At 32.9% G+C, this 21,116-nt stretch overlaps 1 protein-coding gene across 9 annotated transcripts in view; it reads right to left on the bottom strand.

Annotated features, from left to right (window-relative positions):
- MGAT4C (MGAT4 family member C) overlaps positions 1 to 21,116 on the bottom strand; it is a 314,940-nt gene that overhangs the window by 233,855 nt on the left and 59,969 nt on the right. The window lies entirely within an intron of this gene.

Consider the following 21,116-nt stretch of genomic DNA (forward strand, 5'->3'; position numbering starts at 1 on the left):
AGCACTACTCCTCTATGAGTAGTTGCCTTTCCAGTAAAACAAGATTGCTTAAGTTAAAAATGTCATGCAAGCATACCATAAATATTACCATAGAGAAACCATGAAGCATCACCATCTTCTCTTTAACAAATGTTTTCTAATTGCAGGGTTTGAAAACTATTTTTATTGAAAGATGGGGGCATAATGCATTAAAAAAATCATCCCATAAGATAGTACGAAATTCAGGCAGAAATAGATCTGTTTTCTATCAGAAAATTCAGCAAAAATATTTAGGTAAAATATTATAGCTCAGCCTGCTACCTCCAGTGATTGGATATATCTACTTTTATTTTTCCTTTTGGAAACTCTTTATGCTAGCAAATTTGAATTTAGCAATAAAAGTGTACTTCTAAATGCATAACAAAATTATTTCTGTAAATAGAATTTTTAGAGAAAATATCCCTTTATATTGTGCTTAGATATATCTTTTTATGAGATGAAAATTTACCATCGGGCAATGAAACAAATGTAAAATAAACTGAAACTAAAATATAGATAAGTGATAAGTGATAGAACAAAATTTGCTGAATGTTTCAGTGCTATAATCAATCTATCCTAATCTCTGTGACAGAGTGCTCTAGGTTGGAATTTAAAGTCTAGTTAAGATTTTTGTTATGCATATTAAGAGAAACCTTCAAGAAGAATGTCTTAAAGCTTGAAAAAGACAATAAGACATAATTCATAAGTTCAGAGTTTCACAGGTACTTTGAATCTGGTAATTTGAATCTCCTCTTTCAGGAGGTAAGAGGAAGAATTTTCGTGAACTTGAAGCTCTTATTCCCTGTGGGAGCTAACAATTGATACAGTGCACACAATAGACAGGAGCACTTTCAGAAATCCCACTATATATTTAATAAAGCAACACAGATGATTTGTTAGCTTTCAGTACTTCTGTTATGTCCTTTGATCAGCCTGTGTATTTGATATTCTGCCTCAGAGAAATGATATAGCAAACACTCCTGAATACCCTGATAAATTAACAAGAACCATTATTGGCTGTCTATGCTTATCCCCTTATACTTTCTCAGATTGTGGAGAATATAAAGTCACTTACCTAATATAGGAACAGATTCCCAGAAGACAGGGCAAAATAACTGATTTTGAAGATGATGTTTATCAAAAGCGAGTATTAATTACTGCAACACACTAATAGAATGTGTGTATAATTCAGTTGTTTATTTCATCTTTAAACATGAAGGGAATCTCTGACACTTTCTCTGTCCTACAGCTTCCTGAACTTGTGGAAGAGAAAAAGAACTTCAGATTTTTATTTCTTCTGTGACAGAAGTTACATAAGGTGTTCCTCCTGACCTGCTCAGCTAACATTTTTTTGAATAGCACCTTACTATTTTTGTCTCAAAAGAACAGGTCAGGTTTGTCCAGCAGTCACTCACCAGTTAGTTCTGAACATGACATTTCATGTAGAAAATATCCTTGTAAATAATTGACATGGGCTCATGTGAGAGTATCAGATAATATAAGACACTACACATTTCTTGCCAAAGTATACAGCACAGACAAAGATCACCAAGTAATATTAGAAACACTGCATTAATAAGCCAATCCTGGCATTAGAGTTTTGTCTTTTTTTTTTAAGTACAGAAAAAAAAAATAAAAGGAATGGTAAAAGTGAAGACAAAGTCAAAACAAAAACAGTATGGTAGTTTCTCATAAAAGCAGCTTATATCTATGCCAGTTCTAATTCAAGTTTGTCTATAAAAGAAAAATTTCCCCTCTGAAAGCAGAGATTATATTTAAATTCAAGATTTGAGAGCAAAAAAAAGAAAAACCACTATGATCTTTTTCTGGATGAAGTTGCATTAACCAGAACTCTCTATGTTCTTAAAAAACATTTCTCACTGCATGTGTGTACAAAACATAGCAACAGGACAACTTAGGTAAAGTGTCTGTGTGTCACTTGAACTTCTCAAGATTTGAGGGATACAAACAACTCCATATACTTTACCTTTCCAATAAAAGGATTTAAGCTTGCTTTTTTTTTTAAGGCACTTAAGAAAACATATGCATTAAAAATTCACATTATACACAATACTTATTAGATATGAAAAAATAAAAAATGGCACATAGTAATATCTTGAAGCAATTCAAAAGTTATAACCAATAAACAATCTAAAAAAACACTGAAAATTGCCTTACCACTTTCTTTGTAGTGGAATGATGTGAGGGAAGCACTAATACATAAAAAGTCAGAAAATACATTTAAGAAAAAAACTTGGAAAATATTAGACCAACACTATTTACTGGCTGTTATAATTTCTATGAGTCTAAGGAAAGAAAATATAAATTGGAATGAAAAAGAAAATCATGTATGTGAAGTACAGACTGATAAATTGACATGAAAAAAGTTTCTTTCTATGAAATAGGTAGGAAATAGTAGGCTTTATAGAAATAGGTTTATTCTGACTATGGAAAAACATATAAATTTAGTGAATACATGATACAGCACCTACTAGAACAAGTACCCTTGCAAAAGATGCCCAATATTTGTAACTTCACAAACGCTGCAGAGATATTAATGCTAATACAGGTGTTTGTTTAGCAACATCTGTCTTTCAATCATATATGAGAGAAATTCTAGTTATCCGATACTGAATTATCATCAAACAACAGAATTTTTGATACTAAACCAGAATTCATAAATAAACAAAAAGTTAAAGTAGACAACAGGGATTGTTCATGGCAATGTGTGCAGAGAACAAGAGGGTTTTTTGTTGCTGTCACTGAACCACTGCTCATCTGGAGACATGATTGCCAGCCACCTGGTTCAGAAATACAGAGACATATGGTACAGTTATTAATACTGACCCAAAGTTATTCCAGTGAGCATATTCTAAGTTTGGAAAAAAAAAAAAAAAAAAACCTGATAAATATTCATTTAAATATGTAAATAAATGTGTTCTATTATAAATTCTGTTCTATAAACACAAATGCTTTCAGTGCCAAATCAAAACCTCCTAAATGCTAGGAGCTCACAATAGTTTTGAGAGTTGAGCATATCAAATCTATGACTTCCAATGATATCCAATAAAATTAAATGCAAAGGAGAGCAGTAAAATAAAATAAAACATCATGCTGATCAGCATTCAAATGCAAAATGTGGCTAAGATCTGAATTAGCATAACCACTTTGCAAATACAGCTATAAATCTCATTGTGGTCTTAAGCAACAAGCCAAAATTAATGAATGAATGTATTAGAAACAAAATTATAGAGATTGCAAGCCTACTGATCAGAAAAGGAAAATCCACAACTAAATAGCAGTTTAAAAACAACTCAGTTGTCTCTTATACTTATTCCATTTACAAATTTCATTCCACATTTTCCATTCAGTGTATGAGTGCATTTATCCAAGAAGAATTTCCCCAAACAATCTTATTGTAAATGCTTGTACAATTTTCAGCTTAAATTATAGAGTTAACTAGTCTAAAAAAGTTACAGGTTGAATTATGCATCAAAGTGGGGAAAATATATAAATAGTATTGGTCTGGGCAGGGCACATAAAGTACCAGTAAGGATTATGAGACACATGCAGGTACTAATGTTTTTTTTTCAGGTATTCAATTTTGGTTCAAATTAAATGAAGAATTTTCCCCTCAAACTTCCCATGATGAAAAATATCTGAGGTTTTTCCAGTTGTTCCTTCTAGATTTTCCCAAATCAACAAATCTTCCAGGTTAAGGTATAGCTCTGCAGCAGCAAGCAGCAGAGCAATAGAGCTCCTCTGTATAGATTGGTGCCAGCCCAAGTAGTAAAAGTGGATATTCCAAGTAATAGGGCATGAACACGTGATGGGAAGATGCAGAACAGAGAGTCATACTCTCCCCAGGACAAGAGAGTTAGACACAAACTGAATTCCATACAAGTATGAGAAATGATTTAACTGTAAGAGTGGTCAAACACTGGACCAGGTCACCAAGAGAGTTTAGCCTGTGATGTCTCCATCCTTGGAGATATTGGAAACCTCTTATTTGAAGTCCTGAATAACCTGCTCTAGCTGACCCTGATATGAGCAGTGGGGTTGGCCTAGAAGATGCCCAGAGATAAGTGCCAATCTCAGCTGCTCTGTGATTTCATGGAACAGACCTTGAAGCTCTATAGAATGGTCAATGGACCCAATCCGTGGCCCCTGTAATCCAGGGGGTTATGCTAGGAGGAATTTATTGCACACCAGACCAGGATTCCATTGCTTACAGAGAGAGTCCTCAATTTGTGGCAGGGATTCCAGTGGTCCAGGAAGAGTGGCCTGTCAAAATACTATCCTGAATTTAAGTACTCTGTAAATCATTTTGAGTGAGACTCTTTAAAGATGAAACCCAACCAAATCAAACCACATCTTAAACTGCTACAGATTAAACTTCAGCTAACGAGGTTGGTGTGTTGTTTTGCAGATAGCATCTATGCACAAATAAAGCTAGACCATCCTTTTTGTAAAACTAGTCAAATTGAAAAATACTGGAAAAAACCCCAAACCCTTTTCTTCCAACCACCTGCACTGCCCTTTAAAGAATACTTTAATATTTATTAAAATGTATCTTATACAACAGTGAGGAGGTTTGTTTGATTTATGCTGTCATGCTTGTCTCGAGAGTCAAAACAAATATCCAGCATAAGAGTTTCTCAAGTATATTAACAGGCAATCAACAGGCAGCATCTCTTAAAAAGGAAAAAGCATCTTAACCTTTTATATTCATTTAAAAAAAAAAAAAAAAGAAGAAACATTTCGCATAAATTTACATGAATGTGTATGCTCATATATAACCAATATTTTTAGGGGTAATATTTTTTGAAGAAATACATAATCTTCTAGGAGATAATTTTGTTTTCAAACTACATAGCTGAAAAATATCAAGGTCCTATAATCCTAAATTATACCTGTTTAATGGGCAAACTGCATGTAACTGACTAAAAATGCAGAGTTCCATATTTTAATTTTCACTCTTTTCTGAAATCTGTCGTCTACTCATTTTCTTATTAGCATAACTGCTTAACTTTACATATTTCAGCAAAAGATAACTTAGTCTAATAAGCCCATTACAGGCTCATTAATGTCAGGCCTCTAAGGAAAGATATGTATCACTTGTCTTTTATCATTCTCCTTTCAGTTTCTTTCTTATTCTTCTCCCTCAAAACTCTTTTGTAAATGTGAGACTGCGTGAGCACTTTATTCATTTGCCACGTGTCCACTGACCCCAACCATCTTACCTTTTAGACACTTGCTTTCCCAACTCTGTTTCAGGTCAGCTTTATCTTCTATCCTTCACTTATCTTGGAGATATTCTTGTGTTTCATGAAAAGTCTTTACACAAAATATTTAACTTCTGTTAAATATTTCTAACCAACCCATATCTTCCCCATTGTGAAAGTTCTGTCACTTTTGTTGCTGTAACTGTCATAAGATTTTGAGTATTGGCCTCCTCCTAAATGCAGTTCTCTGATCCTGAGGGAATACAGTCAGGTTTTATACAAACAAAAATTGGCAACTCCTTTGAATTACTCCTTTGAATTCTTTGCAAACTACACTCTTCCTATTATACTGTAGCCCAAAAATATCTTGCAGAGAGATATTTGTGCATCAAAACACCAATCTGTCTATTCTTCACATGGATTATGCCAAGTGTATGAAAATATTAACATAGTTCATAAAAATAAGATGTCTCTGAAATCCCCAAATAAAAACATTGTATTTATGTGTTAGCATGCCTAAATGCCCTTTATGTATTTATCTTATCACTTTTATATGCAAAATATGGGCCTATATTTAAGTTTGGAACTCAGTGCCATTTTTATTTCATTGTATTTCTACATCTGAGGCTGCCTAGATGATTCACAATGTAAACCTTTCCTAATGGGTCCCAGAGAGCAAGGCTGATAAAAGTATACATTTATCAAAAACTCTACTTCAGCCACCTGCATGCTCATCAGACACGACAATACTTTTCTAGTAGAAGCTCTCAGGAATTCTGGATGCTCATTACTACTGAATGACAATCGTATAATGAATGGAAAAGGTCACCTCATTGTTAACTGGTTGTCCGTGTTGCATCAGCAATGCAACAAACTAAGTGTCAGTCAGAAAAAGTAAAAGATTCATCTGGATCCATGCTGTTGATTAGCTAGAGATAGGTATAGATGAATACCTCGTGTTCAAATATTATATAAAGACACAAATCAAAACAGGAAAAAAAAACGCACATAGAAAATATTTTCTTTTTGTATATATGAAGTGTTTTGAAACTAAAAATTTACCTTGGAAGAACATGAGAATCTTTCAGTGAAAAGGATATTTAAGGGATGTAATAAAGAAATAGTGAAATGGGGTTTAATATAATTAGGAAAAAAAATTATCCCCAACAGTAAAGGAGTAAACTTGATAATAAATAAGAAACTTTCAGTACATTAGTGTTCTGACATTTACTATACAACATAACCTCTTTTGTAAGCAGGTCTTCAGCAGCAAAATTGAGATCTTACATTCTAAAACTCTGATAACTCTGTAAGGGTCTTAGAACTGCGCATAAGATTCAAAAAGGGTTCTTACAATATGACTCTTCTCTGCAACACAAAAACAAAAGCAAGATCCTTTCTTTGCCAAGAGCTTGCTGAAGAAAGAAAATCTTGAAGACTGGCAGTATAGTCTGAGTTTCCTGTCTTTTAATTATTTTCACTTGATACAGTGAACATAATTAAAATATAACTGTTATAGTGAACGTCAATGGTTTATTTTTTACTTGAATGTCAGTACATTCGACACAAATAGACATATATGGCCAGACAAAAAAGGTACTTCAAGGTATCAGCAGAGGAATATAAAAAAAATCTCATAAACAAAATTAGTTTAGTCAGCTAAATTTCTTTGTGTCCTTTGCTTACTGAAGAACTAAGCTTAATAAGTCTGCAGAAAGCTTTGTTACAATTGCATATTCAGAGTGTCAGATATCTTTTCATAAATATCTACAGTTAGTAATGGTGGTTTTGGATGTTTCATGGTCCTATCCCTAATGCAGCACAGACCAAGGCAAGGAAAACAACAGAGAAATATCTACAATAATACATAATACATGTTTGAATACATCACATTCAAGTGTTGCACAAAGACAACACTTTTTGCATCAAAATAATTTGACTATTACTAAGTCCTGGGAAACATCTTGAGTTAGATGCCTCAGGTTTTTTAATCTCTGATTCATTATCTCTCCCAGGTCAAAATCCTCTTTTCCAAGAGTTAAATATTGGCTTAATATTAGCAATAAACCATTACTATATAAGAAGAACCTAACTACTTAAACAGCAGAAAAGAAGAAAAAAAAAGGAAAACAAAATTCCATAAAGAAGTAGTTAGGCAACCAAAACTATAAATATTCAGTAAGATGTTTTTTCCCCCGCACTGAGTTAGTTGAGGAGATCTAGTCATATAAAGATCTTCATATAGAGAATTTTAAATATTCTTAGAAGAAAGTCAGTCATGCATACTTGACAAGCTGCTTGTCATCCAAAAACAAGTAAACAGGATGCTTTATACATAAACATTGGCACATAATGAAAATAAATTGCTGAAATAGTATGCTGAAAATTTTCCATTATCCTAGAAATCTATATTTCAGTGTAATGAAACAAATAAACAAAACCTTAAGCAATTATTTTTGTAAACATCAATTACAGATCACAGACTATTTACCAAAACAATAAAAATGAAAGACTGAAGAATACATGGCATTCACTGTGCTACACAGGCTGTGAGATGTGAAATTGAAGAAAATGGGATATGATGAAAAATAATGATACCAAAACAAAACCAGATTTGGTGACATTTTTAGGAAAACTAAACATAATATCAATTTGTTAAAGGACAAAGGCTTTATATGTTAATTCTTAGATAAGCTGCAATAATTATTTCAGTACTAGTTAAGTTTTCATTACATGACACATTTGTTTACTCATGTCTTCATTTCATAAATTATATGAGAGGAAGAATTTTTGATTTATTAGAAATCCAAACAAATCTCAAAGTCTTTGGAAGAACACTGAATTTCATGCTCTGAATGATATCACAAGTTCCTGGTGTTAGAACAAGTTATGTACCAGAAAAGAATAAATTCTTGTCTGTCAAATCCCCATAAATATATAAGGTAATAATCTTAATTATTGAAAGAAAGGTTTTCTTTCAAAATCAAGACCTACCTCCATTGCATTTTTCAGGTTTTCATGTTGCTGGAAACATTTTACATTTTAAACTATTCCAAGAGTAGATAAGGTAGAAAAATAGTAAAAGAAAAAAATACGTTCGTCAACATAAGGGGTGTTAAGTGACAAAATATAAAATGATTACAGGTTTTATCTAAGTGTAATTGCATACATTTATCTTAAACTTCTATGTGTAAAAAAATATACATATAATAACAATATATAAAGAGAGCTGTGTTTTAAAAGACTGGGAAAACAAGTGAAAAAATGTGATTTTTCATCAAATACTTGTTATCTATATGCAACTTCTTTCTGACAAAAGTACTGTAAATGGAAACTTTTTATTGCCATGTTTAGAATAATTTCAAAGTTTTGAAGTTTCATAACTCCAAAGTTACTGACAGTAACTGTGTCACCTTTTATAGATATTTCTCTTTTGTGTATTTTCTTGATGCTGTGTCTCTTTGGTGTTTTAATTAAAGTCAGTCATGAATGCACTGTGAAGAAAGTGAGTCATCATATCTGAAGTTTGAATGAATTGATCCTTAAAGCTTTGATAAAATCCATATCAAAATTTCAGTAGTTCTCACAGTTTATTAAACCCTGGATTTCTGTAATAAATCTTAGCACTCACAAATTGAGGGGGTGCGAGTTATTCATAAAACTAAAGTCAGAAATATAGTTCCAAAGTCTTGAAACTTTACATCAAGGAAGAATTTTCAGCAATGTAGTTCTGGTTTAGGCTCACATGTTCACTCACCAACATGTTCTACAGCAGGATCTGGAGATAAAAAATATGCAGTGCATCTTGCAGTTTCCCAAAAACATGTTAAAATAAACACACATACACAAACACTCCCCTCATTCCAGAATTGCCTATAACATAGTGTTAAACTGCCTTAAATATCTTTCACATTTTTTTGATGTGTGAAACCACTGAAGCAGTGATCCAGAGGTACTAGAATGATTTAGAAAAAAAATCACAGCAGTTCTGGGAATGATTTTGGGATTATTTTGTACACCTGTGTTCTCAGACTGCAGACTGTGGTGAAAAAAAAAAAAAAAAAAAAAGAAATTAAAAAAAAAATTAGTTAGATTTAATCATCTACATTGTTTCTCAGTGACTTGGGAATGGAGAAATAGAGTGGTGGTCAGTCACCACACAGACTGACAGGTTTTTGAACTCCCCATCATTCAGTGATTGACTCCAGTCACAAAGGTGAAATCTTCAAGAAATGAAAATTGGACTATTTCCAGAAAATTAGGCAGAATAAACACATCAAACAAATACAAACACCTACTTTAAGGTGTCTTCATCATGATCCCTCAGCACTTTGCTATGTAGATACCATGGAACATCCATGGCAAGGAAAGCTTAATGGAGAAGGTAAAAGAAATCATTTAGTTTCTTTTCCTCTACCTTCCGTAGAACTTCATTGGGTGAAAATTGTGAAATGTGAAGGGTACCAAGAAAATCTATGTCCATGTTGCCACTGAATTACTCAGAATCACCACTGAAATAATAAATAACCGAGAGAGTATTTGGGGGTTTATTATTGTTTACTCAACCTCTTTTTCTCATTATTCAAAAGTTTCTGCAAGAAGCTGAGTAATTTTTTGGACTCTATATGCTGGTAAAAGTACTCAAGTCATAAAAATCAAACCCCAGTATCTTTCACAAATTCATCAGGACTTATAGAAGAAGATCTCCAAGACATTATAAGAGAGCAAAACACACAAGCTGTTGAAATATATTAAAAACCAAAAATATTTTTAAGTCAGTGTCACAAGTTTTGCCCATCTGCTCCTCAGTCATCAGACTGGAAAATTGAAAAAGGCAAGCTCTGATAAGAACTATATCTGAGGACAAAATTTTAATTAAACTATGCTTTTGAGCTTTGAACTTTAAAATAAGCTTCCATTGTTTTAGGTTTTAAAATTCTGTACACAGATGTGATGAAAATTAGATTTTTGAGATACCTTCTCCACAATGACAAAGGTAAGAATTTCCCAACATTAAGAACTAACACTGTAGCAAATACTAAATGACTACACTTCACATTTAGAAAAAAGAGACGGAGATTGACTTTTTAGTAATCACAGACAATATGCATTTTGGTAGCAAAAGGGATTTACCAGAACAGAACAGGTAGTATAACTGCATTTGTGGAACTTTCATGAATACGCTTTGCAATATTTCAAGTAATCTTCAAATTAATAATGATCTTTGTTATCTCTAGAGAAAAAAACCCTGCAAGTATCACTAAGACAAGACTCCAACCCAACAGGCTATGCAGAACCACTCACAAACAGACAAATACACTCACAAATACAAATTGATACTTCCATGGAATTATGGCCTGGCTCTTAGTGCCTGACAACCTTTCACTTGAATGAATTTCTAATACCAGACACTGCTCTGAGACTTTCATTTTATCTCAAACAAAATCCTTGTAAGACTTGATTCCTAAAAAAGTTCAAATGCCAGCAAAGTCTGCAGTCGTTAATGACACTTGGAAGAACAAGCCTGATTTAATATAACTGTAAGTTTCTGGTATGTATAGGAGAACTCTTAAAATTATTTTCAGTGATTGCTAGTATTTTGCTAAGGGGGTTCTAAGAAGCACTGGACATTTAGGTTGTTTTGAAAAGTATAATATTAGCAACTGAATTAGTTGCTAATAAAACATCAACTTTTGATGTTTTCCTTTAAGTAGAGTAGGTACATTTGCCATTTAGTTTGTGGGTTTAAGGGTCAGAAAACTAAACTAAAACTCAGAGGCTATAGTGAGTGAAAAGTGATAAGAATTACATTTTAGGCAAGTAATTCTCTCTTTCATGCAGTGAAACGTTAAATAAGGCAGTGAAAATATAAGGCCTATAAAGGCAACCAGTATTAATATACTAGAGACTCTGACTAGCTTGTATTTTATAAAACCTTGGAAAGGGAAATATTACAACATCTACCTGTCTTTATAAAAAGTTTTACATCTACAGTAAAAGTCTCCAGAACCAAAGTGAATTAAATCTATCAGAAATTTGTGAAGCTGAATTATATAAAGCCCTCTTTACTCTTGTCCTAATAAACCTTTTTTATCAAATAGAAGAAAAAATGAGTAAATGTATTGTTTGTCTGTTCAAGTGTTTTTAATTTTGATTTCCAGAGAAGCAATAGCAAATGCATTACCTTCCCAAAAGAAGAGCTTGCCTAATTTTTTTCTCGTAACCCTTTGTGTTTAAAATGAAGCTGTCATGATGTACAAGGCTCGTGTAGAGTGTAATGCTGGTTTCAGCTTTGTACAGAGACAACACTTTCTGTCTGCAAAGTAAATCTTTTGTTTTCCTTAAGCTTCTTCTTGTCAGATGAAAGGTCTATTATATTTCCAAAGGTCTCGACTGGAGGAAGGTGAACTTGGTGTTGTTTTTCATAGTCTTAATCCTGAGGTAAATTGATCTTCATTAGAACAGACACCTGCTTTTCCTTTGAGCTTACTGTGGATATTTTCCTCAATTCAAGGATACACAGCTGCTGAGGTGGCTAACATCCAATCAGACAAGACATCAGTGGTTATAGAGCACTGGATGAGACAAAGAGAAAAGTGGTTTACTGGAAAAGAGTGATATCAGCTCATCTAATGCTCCTGCACAGTCCATGGAATTCCTACTTATGGTAAATGCTTCCTTTGGAGAGTCAAGCCATCAAAACTAATGTTTTCACTGAACATATTCTGTTAAAAAAAACCAAAGCAACCAAACAAACAAAACAACGCCCCCTTATAAATTACTTTTATTCATGTGCAACCTAATTATGAAGGGTAAAAAGGAAAGATGTTATCTGGAGCAGAGAGATGAGTACTATTGCTGGCTACATGGAACCACTTCAGAACTGGGTTAGATTTATTTATTTGAGGTGAATTTATTAAAAAAAAATGAGGCACCTAGATGTGTTATTCAGCTTTTAACTTTCAGCATAAGTTACTGGGCTACGATGGTTCCTGGTGTCACTCTAAGCAGAAACATGTTCAAATGCTTCAGTTTTGGGCTTCTACCACTTCTTTAAAAAGTTATGTGTGTGTAATCATCAAAATGTGTGTGTAGAATCATCATCAGCCATTGATTATGACAAATAAATTATCTTTTAAATGTGGTGTATTGAATACATACGAAAGTTCAAAGAACACAGATTATCTTCCTTACTGAAAAAAAAATCTACCTTAAATAATCTATACATTATTTTTGTGTACTATGAGCTACAAAACCCTAAGCATAGCAGGGAAGATGTGATTGCACACTTCAGGTGCTTCTCTATAGGATAAGAAAAAATGTGAGATGGTTTGTAGGACTTCAGAATGAATGAAGAGTGAAATGATGGACAAGATGACTCCATAGCTAAAAACCTCCTGAAAGTTTTTAAAAATTAATAAATAGAACCATAAACAAATAAGTATTTGCTTGTCTGCAACAGAGTACATTTCTTCAGAATAACTTCATTCCAGCTGAAAGACAGAAGTTGACTACTAAATTAAAATCAGTGATTTCTTACCTATAAGGGATCCTGCCCAGTTTATGTTAAGTTCATGAGATGTAATGAATATTACTTTATAATTACTGTTTGTGGACTCATCACTGGCCAAGGCCAAGCCCATCAGTGATAATGGCAGTGCCTCTGAGATAACAATTTCAGTCGGGGTTAAAAAATCCTTCGGCATTAGCAGGCAGAGAGGGAAGTGAGAACACCTGCAGACATCAAGATCTTTGAAGAAGGAGCTCTAGGAGCTGGAGCAGGGATTCCCCTGCAGCCCCTGGTGAAGACTGTGGAGGGAGAGCTGTGCCCCTGGAGCCTTTGGTTGCATTTTCTCTCCCCTCCCCAGCAGAGGAGGGAAGGGATAGATTTGGTGAGCACCTGATGTCCAGACATATTCAACCCATGGCATGAAGTTACTTTGTTCACTGGTGACATGATTATTGCATCCAGTGTGTCTGTCCAGACTGCAAAAAAAACCTGCAAAAAAACCTCAGCAAAATACTGAGGAGTATTCAAACACATTTATAAGAAGCATTAAAAATTGAACATATATATTTTTTTTTCTTATTATTCAAGTCCTGTTTCAAGGAACTCGGTCAACTCAGTGTATCAGGAACAATTTCATGAATTCTTTAAATATCTCTCTCGGGAGCAGACATTTCCTAGTAGGGAGCTCCCAGTCTGGTATATAAGGTTTTGATAAAGCATCAAGCTGGAGTAAAACTACATAAACTGCAAATAAAATTAAATTTTTATAGGCAATAGAAGGCCATTTTTCTTTAGATCAATTAACTAAGGCTGAGTTTAATTCTTCATGACTGGAATTCTTTGGATCAAGATTTTGTTAGATAATTCAAAAGCAGTATGAAACGTCACAAAAGTAGGGTCTTTGCCTCATTATGCAAGAAATGAGGTTACATGATCAGTATAAACTTTTCTGACTCTGTGAAGCCACTGAGAAAAAAAAAAAAAATCCAAAAAAGATTCATCAATCCAGTATTTACAAATGCAGACTCCATAGTAATTTTTTCATATCTCATTTTATCATAATCCTTACTTATCTTTTTTTCTTTTTTTAAAAATTGCTGAGGTGTATTTTTTAAAGAGAATTAATTAGAAAACATGTAGATATATGTATGTTTGCATTGGTTGCCAGAGAAGGGAGTGAACCTTCCAGTAAATAAAAACAGGAAAATCTTTTCATAGGAATTATGCTAAATTGCTAAATGCAACCAAAGCTATCAAGACCTAAACAATGTACATACAGTTTACATACCCTAAACAATCATCAAGTCAAACCCTAAAATGAATGACCTTTACAGGGATTTAACCCACAACCCTGTTTTTTTTAGCACTATCCTATAATCAACTGACCTAATCTCAGGGATTTAGTTCTGTAGTGGTTTACCATAAGAATAGTTATTTTGCTAGCCACTTAGAGAAAAAAAAATTGCTAAAAACTTGACTTTCATATGATTTAATTTTATATGTAATAGGAAACATGAGTTAAATTGTCTCATTTAACAAGGCTACTGAAGAAACAGTTCAATGCAGTTCTGAAAAGTTCTCCCTACTATGCATTAAATGCTAGCTTGTTCTCATCAATGACCTTTCGGCTCCAATTATGCTATAGAACAGCAGGGAAAAGACAAAGGAAAAATAGTGTTAACTGTACTAATATTTTAATTTACAACCGTAAGGTGGAAGTGAAAAAAGCATTACTTGCTACCTGTACTCTTTGTTTCTTTAGAAGAGGTGAAGTTTTACAGCTATACTAAAAGGAATGAAAAAGTTCTATATTCTATAAAAAGGTTGGTAGTCATTTTACAGCTAACTTTTAGATGTTAATTTGATAAACTCTTTTTTCTACAAAAAAGGAAATGCTCATAAGCAACAGCTAACTGGGGAGTTGCTACATGTTATTGAATTTATTTAAATTTTGTTTACATTTAGAAAAGTGCTCTTCCCAGTCAGAAATTTTCACCACTGCTGATATTTAGATATAAGCTCAACATTTAAGGGTAATTCTGGGGTCTATTTGACTGTTAGTTTTTTTTAAAACAGAAAGCAGTCATTTCACCCCTTCCCTCAAGTTCCATAGCAGAACAATCCTCCTCACTTTAGCTAAGATTTTGACACATCTATTTCCACACATCCAGTTCTTTTTCTGCCATTTTTGTTGCTGCCCATCATATACATAAACACACTCTTGGAATATCTCCATCAGTCTCTGCCTGAATTCTAAATTTCCTTCAGACTTAATGTTTCTATTCACACTTACATTAGTCTTTTGCTAAGGTCAGTTAAGTTTATCATATTGATGCATTCCCTTAATAACATATTTTTTACTTTTAGATGACTCTTCATCTAAGAATTGGAATGACGTACAGAGTAAGAGTATGAAAATGTAAGTTGCATTTTCTTTCATATCTCATATTTCTTCTAAGAATAAAATAAGTAACCTGGGAACAATAGCAGTATTATTCCATTGTTGGACCCTAAACATTGCAGAAATATTAGTGGAATTCGCAGTAAATGCCAGCAATATTTGACATCACTTTATACAAGCACAATATGTAAAAATAGAATTTTATTCAGATTTTACTGCTGTTTAATTGCAGACCAAAAGCATAATTAGATAAGCTATTTTTCATTAAATTTTATGTAAGAAATATGTATTTTCCCTTGGTGGAAATCAAGACTGTCCTCTCCCACTGTATCTCAGAAGTAGACATAAGCTAATAATTATTAGCATTAATATAACTATATAGATATACCTATAATTTTTATTAGTATAATTTTACCCTCCAGGCAACTCTAAAAACATCAATTTCAAATTTAGCTTAAAGGCACTCATCTAATTCATTTTCAGGCATATGTTCATTACTAAAATGATCTGGAATTAAACCTTTGCACATTTCAAGTGCATATTGAATAATTAAAAACAATATTTAACCACTGTTTATGACATATTGGAAAAATCATGGTTTGCACCTAGGACTTTTTTCTCTTTTTGCAACACTTGCATGTCCAGAATGCAAATCTAGTTAAAAGTTCTACTTCGTTTTCCTCTCTACTATCCCTTTTTCTTCATGTGGAAGTGATATATATAGAGAGAAAATATCAAAAACGTTTTTAAAACCATCATGGGATAAACAATGGTTGTACATCTCATTCTGGCAGATCTTCAGTCAGATGGAATACTATTAATATAATCACACTGATACTCCAGCCAAGAAGTTCTGAAAGTCCTGAATTATGGGGAAAATTGAAATCATGTCTCCTGGGAATGACTGCTGAAGAGCAAAACAGGCAAATGGGACTAAAGATTAAACTCTTTCATCTGAAACAAAGAAACAAACAAAAACAAACAAACAAAAACCGAATAAAAAATCCCAAACAACAAGGAAAAAAAAAACCCAGACAAAACTCAACAAACACAACAACATATCACACATCTGAATTCTAAACTTCTATGAAGCTACAATTTGAGTTTTTAAAAAGTTTCCTCTTAATCTACTAATGGGATTTAGTGGCCACCTTCAATTCTAAATGGAGAGATCATATCCAAGAAAATATGATGGAAGAAGCTAGGAAGCATCCCGCAGCAGCTACAGGACAGCCACTGCTGTGATCTCTTCAATACAGAGAAAACTGATTACTGGACAGACTTACTTTGGTCATTCATTTCTTTGAAATGACAATTAACATAATTCTATAATTGTTTTAAATGAAACTTTTAGGTATAATTCAGATTATCTTTCCATAATGCTGGCATTCCACGAGTTCCAAAACTGAAATGTTCTCTAGGCTGCATCTGTGTGAATAGTGGTAAGAATATGGATTTTTTTCTCCATATTTGCCAAAGATTCTAAATATTGTTTTAAGCAGATCTAATTACAGAATACTTTACTTACATTAGAGATTTGTCTAGAGAAGATTAAAAAAAAAATAGAGGAGGTCATTGCATTATTTGGTTATGCAGCTGAAAAAATTCAGGCAACTCACATTAACACTTAATTTGCATGAAAATTCAGGGTGCTTTGTAATCTTAGCTTGACACTTGGTGCACTGCCAAAGCACATAATTCTGTTTACCTTTTCTTTTTCATTAAAAAATGTCTGTCAGGATAAGAAAAACATAGAATGTTAGAAACCAGAATTAATTGCAGAAAGCATAGCTCTGTCTAAAGTCCATACCAGAAATATCAGGTATGCTCTGCCTCTTGTGAGAGCGACAAGGATGTTGTATTATTAATTGCTATCTTTGTTTCTTCAGATATCTGACAATAGAAGTGATATTTGCAATTTAAGAATAGCAAGTCATGTTAATAACAGGAGTGGATTAATAGTGACTTGTCATTGGATTTGATTATGCAAGGTACATTTAATTTAAGCTTATAAAAAAGCATTTTGCTAGGGCAGAGATATATTCTTGTAAATTTTTCCACTTAAAGAGAATCTATAACTAAAATCTAGAATACTTATTTTATTAAAATGAGGTAATTAACATAAGACATTTATACTGATTAGATAAATCCAGAATTTCTTTAGCTTTTGTTACAGAATATTAGACATGAATAACTGATCATTCAAATTCTTTCATCCCAGAAGAAATCTGAAATTAATTCACTCCTCTCTTCAAAAGCTAGGGAAACTCGTATTATTAAAAATTATTTTATCAATTGTAAAAACAATTATCATAATAAATTTTCCAGTCTGACCCCCTTAAATTTAATTAATACATTTTGCATTTCTAAGTAAAATAACCTATACTATTCAAAAGACTTCAATGAGTAAAAAATCACATATTTGCATTTACTGAGGCATCTGGTTAAAAGAGACTCCTGGTATTCTCACCAAATATGTCCAATAAGATAACGATTTCAGGCAATTAAATCACTCTGAGAAGTAGTATTTAGGTTTTACAAGTTCAAAGAAAGAAAGAAGAAACAATAAATACTTATGTAGCTATGTTTCATGACTTGCACAAGCCAGCAAAGTGTGCTAATAACTGAATGTTTTCCCCATGATCATTTTATCAAGAGAAACTGAAGAAATATTTACTGATCTCTAGTGTAGTGATGCCTGACTCAAAACATGAAACTGGCAATGATATTGCCTTGCCTTCCTCACTCCCCAAGTGTGCAATGGCTCAGGGGCTCAGGGATGGAATTCCCCGTGCCTCTGTGGAAACAGCATTCCTCACGGCAGCCTGGGCAGGGGAATGCCCCAAGAGAGGAAACCTTCCTCGTGGAAAATCTGGCCACTCTGCAAATGGCATCTTTCAGTCTACCAATTTACACTATATAACCAAAAGGACAGAAAGTTTTCTTAAATTTTAGGGTCAAAAGAACATTTTTTCATTGGGTTCCCTACCCCCCAAATCATCAATAACTTTGCATTTCTCTATGCTGCAATGCTCTTTGCAATTAACAGTAAGACACTGAGGTTCTGATGAACAGATATTAATCTGAATAACTCACATATCAATTTTTAATTTAAATAATAAATTTAATCTGATATAAATTCTAAACTTATCTGGTATGAATCAATTTTCTCTCCACTTTTAGCTTGTCAGCTGAGCATTTCTCTATGTGTTTGTTGATTAACTAAATGCTTGACATGAAATCTAAATTGGACTTTTTACATTCTTCCTTTTCCCACTATTCAAATAAAAGCTATAGACTTCAAATCAAAAATAAGTCCATAGCAAACCAAGAAGTTCCACTGAACTTTTCTCTATCTCCTCTAAGGCTTTTCTTCATTGTTTCTTTGGCAAAGTTTAAGGCTGATAATTCATAAAGTTGGTATTAAAAACGAAACATTTTTAAGGTAGAGGCATATAAAAATAAGTTTCTTTGTTCCATTTGTAATTGAATTTAAGAAGTACAGGGTAAAATTGAGAAAAGGCAATTTAGTTAACACACCAATCAATAGAAAAGCTTTTGCTTCACAGAAAATGGTAAATTTCTTTCATAAGAGACAATTCTGAAATAAATGTTCTGAGAAATAAATTGACAATCTGGATATAAATCCACTCCATGGATTTTGAAGAAGAGCTCGATAATGTGTTTAAATGTGCCACAATGGCATTTCTGTTCTGCATCAGTAAGTAAAACATCATTTGTACACACAGTGATGGAAAGCTGAGAAGTGAAAGAATAGAAACAAGTAGTGAAAAAAAATCAAGACCAAAATAACAGAAATATAATAGACCAAAAATAGAGAAAGTGAGAAAAACATCAAGCACATAAGAAAAAAAAAATATTATGTTTTGTAATCACCATAAAGCGCACTTGAATTATGCTCGTGGCCATTTTTAAAAATAAATTACTTGGAAGTGAGAATTCAAATATAAGGCCAGACCATTGGAACACATTGCTCATAGTTTGACATTTTGTTCTCCTCAGATCAGATGTAATGAAAGAGCCCAACTGACCTTACCATGTTTGTGTTAGATAGATTAAAAAGAGAAAATATACAAGACATACTTGTATAGATGAAAGCTGTTCAGTTTTCAGAAAAAAAATTGAAATTGATTCAGAGGCAATAAACATCTTTTGATGAAACATTCCTGTGTCTGTAATCATGTTACTAGGAGCAGCAACGCACTCCCTTAATGTTGAGTTCAGGCTCCTCCTTCTTGAAGCGACCTCAGTTGCAATACAATTGACTTTTTTACTGAACAAACTTTCCTTGACTTAATGACTTGGTCATCCCCTTGCTAATCGTCTTCTCTCTGATCTCTCTCCTCACCTTTCTTCTTTACCTTCAGCATTATGCAAACAATTCGTAAGTTTTGTCTTGATCCCTTTCTTCTCACCTTCTTTTTACATATACATGAACTACTATTACAGTATAACAATATTTTTTGCTATATAAACCATTCCCTGTCTGAGCTGCTTTCTCATTGTACTGGCTAGCCCTCAGCTTCACTTCCAATGAGTCTAGTGAAACTCCGACCATTGCCGCCTATTTTTTTTGTTGCCATTAATATGGGCAAAACACCTTACTGATAATTAATCCTAATTATGAACAGATAATATTAATTGCTTGCAATAAATAGGCATGAGCATCATATTTTCATGCTATGTTTTTCTCTGAAATGTTCATTTTCATGTAACAGATTTGGTCACTTTTTTTTCAATATCTTCTGCCCAAATTTTTTTTTTAACCTTCACACAAATGCAACAATGACACATAGGAGTCTGAAAAAAAAAATCTTGAATTTTTAATAGATGATTGAATGTATCTAGACTAGATTCAATTCATAATCTAGACTAAATTCAATTTCAAGCCAATGCTTACTGATCAAAATAACCTAAATATGTATAATATAGCATTTTTCTGCTTTTTAAATTGAAGCAATAAATATACATATGAAACCACGTATGAAGCAGGTCAGTAATTATATAACCTTGATATGACTATGAAAAACCAAAAAAATTACACAATTTCCCAGAATTCCCCAGTCTGAGAAAATTCTTGTCTCAACTTTAGGAAGAAACTTCATTCTGCCCTTCCTGTTTAAGCACAATTATTCCTCACTTATATTTGGCAGCTGAAAACGAGGGAATAAATTGGAAAAAATCACACATATAAGTGAATATTTTGCTTGCAAAATCTTTTTGAACTATCCCTAAAGAATTTTTATGGGGGAAAAGTAAACCATTCACCAAATTTGTTTTCTTTGATTATGGTCTTCCTAAGTAGAAAATTAATGTGCTTCTGTGAGAACTGGATATGCTCCAGCTAAATCTACAGAAAATTATTCAGAATTTAGTTGTGAAAGGTTTCATTAATAAATTTTATTTTAAAATATTACTTTTTCAATCTAGGCCCAGTTCTTTATTCTAAATTACCTATCACTAGCTTAAGATAACTTTGTCATAACTTTATGAGAAAATTCTTCCTTTTTTTTTTTTAGTATAACTTCTGAAGGGCAATAGTTTATATATAACTTATATTTTTTAAACAAGTTTGGCTATCTTTTACTGCAGTACACTTTCTAAGCCTTTATTCTGTGGCTCTTTTGAACACTATCAATCTTTTAATCCTCTTTTTGAACACTGTGTGCTGGAGTTGGGCAAAGAAATACAGCTGAAATTATATCAATACCAAGTGCAACTCTATATTTTTTTGCCGTATTCTTCACTGGAAATTAAATGTTATATATGTAATGAATTTCTTTTGTAGTCTATTGCTTACCTTCCATGGTCTAAGTTTTTTCACAGTCACTGCTTCCTAAGATGAAGATTCCTGTATTTTGTGCATCCTTAGATTTCAAAATTTCTACACCAAGTTAGTTTACACTAGGAGGCAGTGATACACTTGTTGTCTGTATTAATT

This window comes from Sturnus vulgaris, chromosome 5, assembly GCF_052056855.1.
Source record: "Sturnus vulgaris isolate bStuVul1 chromosome 5, bStuVul1.hap1, whole genome shotgun sequence".
NCBI lineage: Eukaryota > Metazoa > Chordata > Aves > Passeriformes > Sturnidae > Sturnus > Sturnus vulgaris.